The sequence below is a fragment of the Herpailurus yagouaroundi genome, unplaced genomic scaffold (assembly GCF_014898765.1).
Source record: "Herpailurus yagouaroundi ecotype Mexico unplaced genomic scaffold, PumYag 530, whole genome shotgun sequence".
In the NCBI taxonomy this organism is placed as follows: domain Eukaryota; kingdom Metazoa; phylum Chordata; class Mammalia; order Carnivora; family Felidae; genus Herpailurus; species Herpailurus yagouaroundi.
This window is the reverse complement of record NW_024412747.1, coordinates 1,080,301-1,086,604: the sequence shown is the minus strand read 5'-3', so window position 1 is coordinate 1,086,604 and position 6,304 is coordinate 1,080,301. Positions and strand designations below refer to the sequence as shown.

At 40.1% G+C, this 6,304-nt stretch overlaps 1 pseudogene; it reads right to left on the bottom strand.

The window, feature by feature from the left end:
* Positions 1-4,563, bottom strand: part of LOC121023165 (mitochondrial intermediate peptidase-like) — a 65,272-nt pseudogene extending 60,709 nt beyond the window's left edge.
* Between the last annotated feature and the right edge of the window lie 1,741 nt (positions 4,564-6,304).

Here is a 6,304-nt window from a genome sequence, read left to right as displayed (position 1 = left end):
ACAGAATTCAAAGCAGCCTCCAGGCTCTGAGCTGTCAGCACAGAGCCTGACGCAGGGCTTGAACTCACAGATCATGAGATCATGACCTGAGCTGAAGTTAGACGCTTAACTGACTTAGCCACCCAGGTGCCCATCTTCCATTCTTTTTAAAATGAAGCCTGACTTGAACTCTTGTATTAATTTGATATAATATAAACTTGTACACAGGGGTTAAATACTTTCAGTAAAAGAAAGTGAAATGGAAATTTGTGTACCAAGGAAACCAATACTGTAGGAAGCTGGTGAGAGAGGAAATAAACAAACTTGTAGGAATTTTTAAAAATCTAACTTTGAAAAGGTAAAAATTACACCAAGAAAGTCTCATGCATGGAAAGCACACATGACAATTGTAACATTGTCCAAAATAATATATGAGGCATAGGTTCAAAACATTGCCATTAATATTTCTGGTGTAGCACAAAAGGAGCAAAGAAATCTTGCTTCTAAACTGTCATTTTTTTAAGTTTATTTATTTTGAGACAGAAAGACAAAGAGAGACAGAGAGAGAGAGAGAGAGAGAGAGAGAGAGAGAGAGAGAGAGCACAATTTGGGGAGGGGCAGAGAGAAGGAGAGACAGAATCCCAAGCAGCCTCCACACCATCAGTGCAGAACCGATGCGGGGCTCAAACTCACAAACTGGGAGATCATGACCTGAGCTGAGATCAAAAGTCAGAGGCTGAACTGACTGTGCCACCCCAGTACCCCTAAGCCATCATTTTTAAAAGGTAATACAGATACTTGTTTTATTTATTCCTCATGCTAACATTTATTTACCAAGACGGTCTTCTGCAGAATGGAGGGGGGTATGCAAACAACGTGGTTTGGTCCGTTGTGTATTTTAGTGGGAGAAAAGTATTCATACACCACTTTGCTATGGAGCAGTAACAAAGTAACTGTTACCCAAGATATGGTTAAGTGCTGTTGGGATAAAAGAAGGGATAGGTGACTCCTTGTTGGTGTCATCAAAGAAGACCTCATAAGAAAGGTCACATTGGAGGGAGTCTAGAAAGATAACAGGACTTCAACACTCAGAGGTGTGAGAGTGGATATGGCCTCACAAGGATAAAGAACACTTTGAACTAAAGCCTGAAAGCAGAAATGTAACCAAGGAATGATAAAGAGATCCACTTGGGTACAGCCGCCGGAGTGAAGGATCATAATGAGTGGCTACATGAGAGTGTCATAGCAAGGCTAGAGGTGGAGAATGTTTGAATGTGGATTGAAGACTTTCTTTATGAATTTGGTAGAATATTACTTTTAATTTGACTCGTTTATTTTATCTAGAAGTTGCTATGAAGTGTCAAAGATTTAAAGACTGCGATTTAGGAACTTTACAGATTACATTCTCATACATCAACTAAACTGTGCCTCAAGGAATGGTCTTACATACACTCTTAACTGTATCACGGGCTGCACATTCTAACCACGAGCAGAGACCCAGTCAGAACTTAGAGGCCCATCTGACACGTCAATGCTAGCAGGAGGAAACACAGGGGGCATCTAATGGGGTATGATAATAGTTTAGCACAAAACATGAGCACATTTTCCAAAATATGTGAAGCTTTGATTTGCAACCATTACTCTTACTGATAAACACTTTGCCTTTCAGATGTAAGCTAATAAAAGTAGAAAGCCATTGCAAATAGCCAGGTATTTAAAATATTTAAAAAAAAATTTTTAGTGTTTATTTTTGAGTCAGAGAGAGCATGAATGGGGGAGGGTCAGAGAGAGAGGGAGACACAGAATCTGAAACAGGCTCCAGGCTCTGAGCTGTCAGTGCAGAGCCCGACGCGGGCCCAAACTCACGGACGGTGAGACCATGACCTGAGCCGAAGTCGGACGCTCAACCAACTGAGCCACCCAGGCGCCCCTAAAATATTCAAAATAAAAATATTACAGAAGCAAATTAGTGAAGTAATGAGGTTTGTGTATACAGCCTTCTCAGTCCCCAGCTTCCCTATCTCTGGCAAAAAGGATGTCATCCCTATATCCGGAGGGTAGCTTCACGTGGGAGATTTCTTTCCTGCCTTCAGAGGAACAATGGAGGGTCAGAGTGTCCTTCTTATACCAGCTACTTTGGGCCTAAGAAGCACATAGATTAACTAGAGCCCTGCTCTCCCCGCTGCTCTGCCACAGGCTCCAGAAACTTGCCTTCAGGGGCATCCTGAAGGCAGAACAGGGGCACCTGTCTGGGTCAGCCGAGTTTCTCAATGAGAAGCTGGCATTCCCACAGAAGCGGTGAGGTACTTTCATGGGGATGCAGAGGGGGCAATTGACCAGGAGGAGACACGTCTACTGCCATGTGCAATGCATACAGGGACCCCCAAAATTAACTGGCAGACACATTTGAGGAGAGTAAAAGGCACTGTAATTCGAACATTAGCGTTGACTGCTCGCACGGAGTAGGAAGGCCCAAGACAAGGTGAGAAATAAGTAATCACAGGCGAACGTCTGAGGTTGGTTTTGTGGAAGCAGAATCAGCCACATTTGGGTGGGTGGTTCAAGCTATGGGTGTAGACGTGATTATCAGCGAAGAGCGTGACAGCTTCTTTCACGGAAAAGATCTTAAGACACATCCTCATTTATTCTGCTATTTAATTCACGTTAACATTTTTCTGCAACCACTCAGACTCCAAACTTTTGATTTTGGTGAATAAGAGTTGACAGAGGGGGAAAAAATGAATCAAATAAAGTAGAATGTGGTCCCTCAAGATAAAGGCATTTAATCATAGTACACGGGTAAGAACTTTTAAGTGTTATTCATAAGAGGCCATTACTGTAAAGATGTACACATTAAATTCTGCTCAATTTAAAGACAGGGACATATCAGCGCTATTAAGGTCAATTTAATTAAAATGGAAAAAAATCACTCATGCTTAAGATTCTACATGTCACTTCAGTGTCCCTGATCACAACTGCTTTAGAGAAATTCTTTAGTCTGTTTTTGGAGAAATATCTTCTCAACTATAAAATTGGTTGCTTTAAAAATCTATGAAATACATGATTTTGTACCCTTTGAAATCCCACTGTAAGCAAACTTCTTTTCTTTGCCATATGATCGTCAACAGAGGATAATTTTTTAAAACATAAATCATTTACTAGATCATATACTAGATGAATCAAGTCATTTACACTGTAGTTTCAAATATTTCCTTTTTTATATTGCCAGATTACTATTGATAAGGACAAGATAGCTCTTTTCTTTAAAATTGTGTTAAAAAAAGAAATTCAATCAAGGAGTCACTTCTGTAACATTAATTAATAAGAGTAGTAGCTACTACTGAAATAGGGGATATAAAAGTGAACAGACAAAATTGATATGGGTTAAGACTTTCTAGACTTCATCAGGTTTATGCTATAGGTTTACATTTCAACTCTTCTCCCAATTTACATTAGTGTAGAGCTCACACTGAAAGGTCAAATATGTTACATAAGTAAACTAAAGAATGGAATTAACCTTTAAATATTTTTTTAATGTTTATTCACTTTTTGAGAGACAGGGACAGAGTATGAGCAGGGCAGGGGCAGACAGAAAGACACAATCCGAATCCCCAGGCTCCGAGCTGTCAGCATGGAGCCCGACACGGGGCTGGAACTCACAAACCGTGAGATCATGACGTGAACCAAAGTCGGACGCTTAACCGACTGAGCCACCCAGGCGCCTCTGAAATTAACATTTAAAGGATTTTCATCACCAAGGAGATAATTCTATTAACTTCAAATTTAAGGATCATTTAAAATAATAGAATATTTTAAAATTTGATTGTTATTATAACTGAAAGATACTTTTTTTTAATTTTTTAATGTTTATTTTTGAGAGAGAGAGAGCAAGCATAGAGCAGGGGAGTAGCAGAGACAGAGGAAGACACAGAATCCAAAGCAGGCTCCCGACTCTGAGCTGTCAGCACAGACCCCAATGTGTTGTTCAAACTCAGGAACCATGAGATCATGCCTTGAGCTCAAATCAGATGCTTAACTGACGGAGCCACCAGGTGACCCTAACTGAAAGATACTCTTAATCATCTTTCTCAGTGGTGAGCTTAACTAATGAATGGTGAGCAAAACTTGAAGAAAAATGTTCTATATATTTATTTCTAGGAAATAAATGTAATAGAATAACAACAGTAAGCACAAAGGAACACTTGTAAAATAGAGTAAGTGCAGGTAACTGTTAAAAACATGATAAAACTCTCCTAGAAAATCAATCCTTCAGTTGCGTGCAAGTACTATTTGAAGTAAAAAGAGAAAGACGGAAGTGTGTCAACCGCCATTCATTCTGTATCAACATGGGGTCACAGCATATCAAACTGTAAATCTGAAACACATTTAGAAGACGCCATGCAAAAGCTCAAGAATTTAATGATACTATTGGAAGAAGCTAATGATTCAGACAAACCATGGCCAAGTTTTTGAAATACTTACAGAGCAGCCACCAAACACAAATCAAAGCAGAAGCCAACTACGTGTGTATTTACTAACCAAGGACACGCGAAAGATGTGCACAAAGGCTTCGGTTTGATGCATTCGCCTTTTCACAAATCTCTGTTAAGAGCATATTCTGGCGGCACCTTCCTGGCTCAGTTAGAACTTACAGCTCTTGATCTTGGAGTTGTGATTTCCAGCCCCATGTTGGGCGTACAGATGACTTAGAGAGAGAGAGAGAAAACATTCCACCTGACATCATAATGTGAAAGAAGGTCAGATGTGAAAATAATACAAGCATGCTTCTTTGCAGGAGAATTTATAGTTTGGTTAGCATAGAGACCTGACCTGATGTGTGTAAGATGATGAGAATGGACAGACAGCTCCCAGCAGAGGGAAGAAGGAGGAAACAGTAACAGTGGGACCGAGGAGCCATGACTACATCTGCTCAGCTGTGGTGAATTACAGTGAAATTCAAGATTTTAGCATTCTGAGATTCAAGTGAAACGTTTGCTCTGTTGTATACAGTAGGAAACTGATGCTCACCTAATATAATACACACAAGAGGAGCTCAGAGATTCCAGCCCCATGTGCTTCTAATTTCATGTACCTCTGAGTCTCACTCTGAGCCTGAGTGGAAGAGATTGTATTTGATAGAACTGAGCCACCTGAAAATCTTAAGAAAGTTCTGACTTCAGTACAATGCAGGAGAAACACCAATGACCAGCAAGAATATCTGTACCTAGCATTTGTTTTCTTATGGGAACCTAAAATGTGTCCCAAATTTACTGAAGCACACCTCTTACAATTAATGTATCTTTTCTTAATTGATTTGTCCAATTTGTTATCATTAAATCAACAGAATTTACTTGCTTTATCTTTAAGGCATTGGTGTGTTTTTGTTTTGTTTTGTTTTTGTTTTGTTTTGTTACTGTGAATTTTTTTGTTTTGTTTTGTTTTGTTTTGTTACTGTGTCAATTTTGCCAAGATGGAGGCTATGCTTCCCATATTCTCCTCCTGATACAGTTCTGGGTTAGGGTTACCACAGGAGAAATTAGCAGATGTGGAAGGCAGGAGAGAAACAAGACAACTTCTATTCTGCAAGCCAAACTCCCGCACATTGTCATAGACTGGCTGCTTCACTTCAGTGACGTGGGACAACCATGTCCTCACCCTTCCACTTCCCATCGCATCTCCTCCCTATGTTTTCAGAGTTCTGGGCCAGGTGTGTGTGCAACCATGGCACGAAGGGCAGAAAGTTCTTCTATGGGTACCTATGTGGTCGGTGGGAGACAGGGGTTCCAATTTGTCTTCATGGTTTCCTGATTTTCCTTGTAGAGTTGTCTTGCACGTCCCACTTTGTTGTTCATTTCTTCCTTTATGCTGCCTGGAAGTTGCCTGCCTTGCTGAATTTCCATCAGGGCTATCCACTCAGCAAAAGCAGAGTCCATAGCCCTGCAGAGACTTTGTCTCCAGTTCACTCTGTGATCTCTGGTTGGTGACATTTCTCTGATCCACCACTACTCCCATTGAGAGTTCATTTCCTCAACTTCTCCCATAACCGTAGGAGATCTCAACCCCATAATAAATAGTTTATATCACGTACCACAACCTCACGAGTTAAGGGCATGAGATGAAGAGGTTTTATTTTTCCAATTGAGCCAAGAGTTTAATTTCTACTTTTCTATTACTCAAACTGGTTCTAAAATGAATTCAGTGTTCATTTAAATACCATTTTAGAATATTTTCCTCCATAATGGTAGACTTTATATTGAGAAGATGCTAGTTAAAATAATACAAGTTGTATTTCCTTTCTTGTTCCAGGGACCACAGGATCAATGTA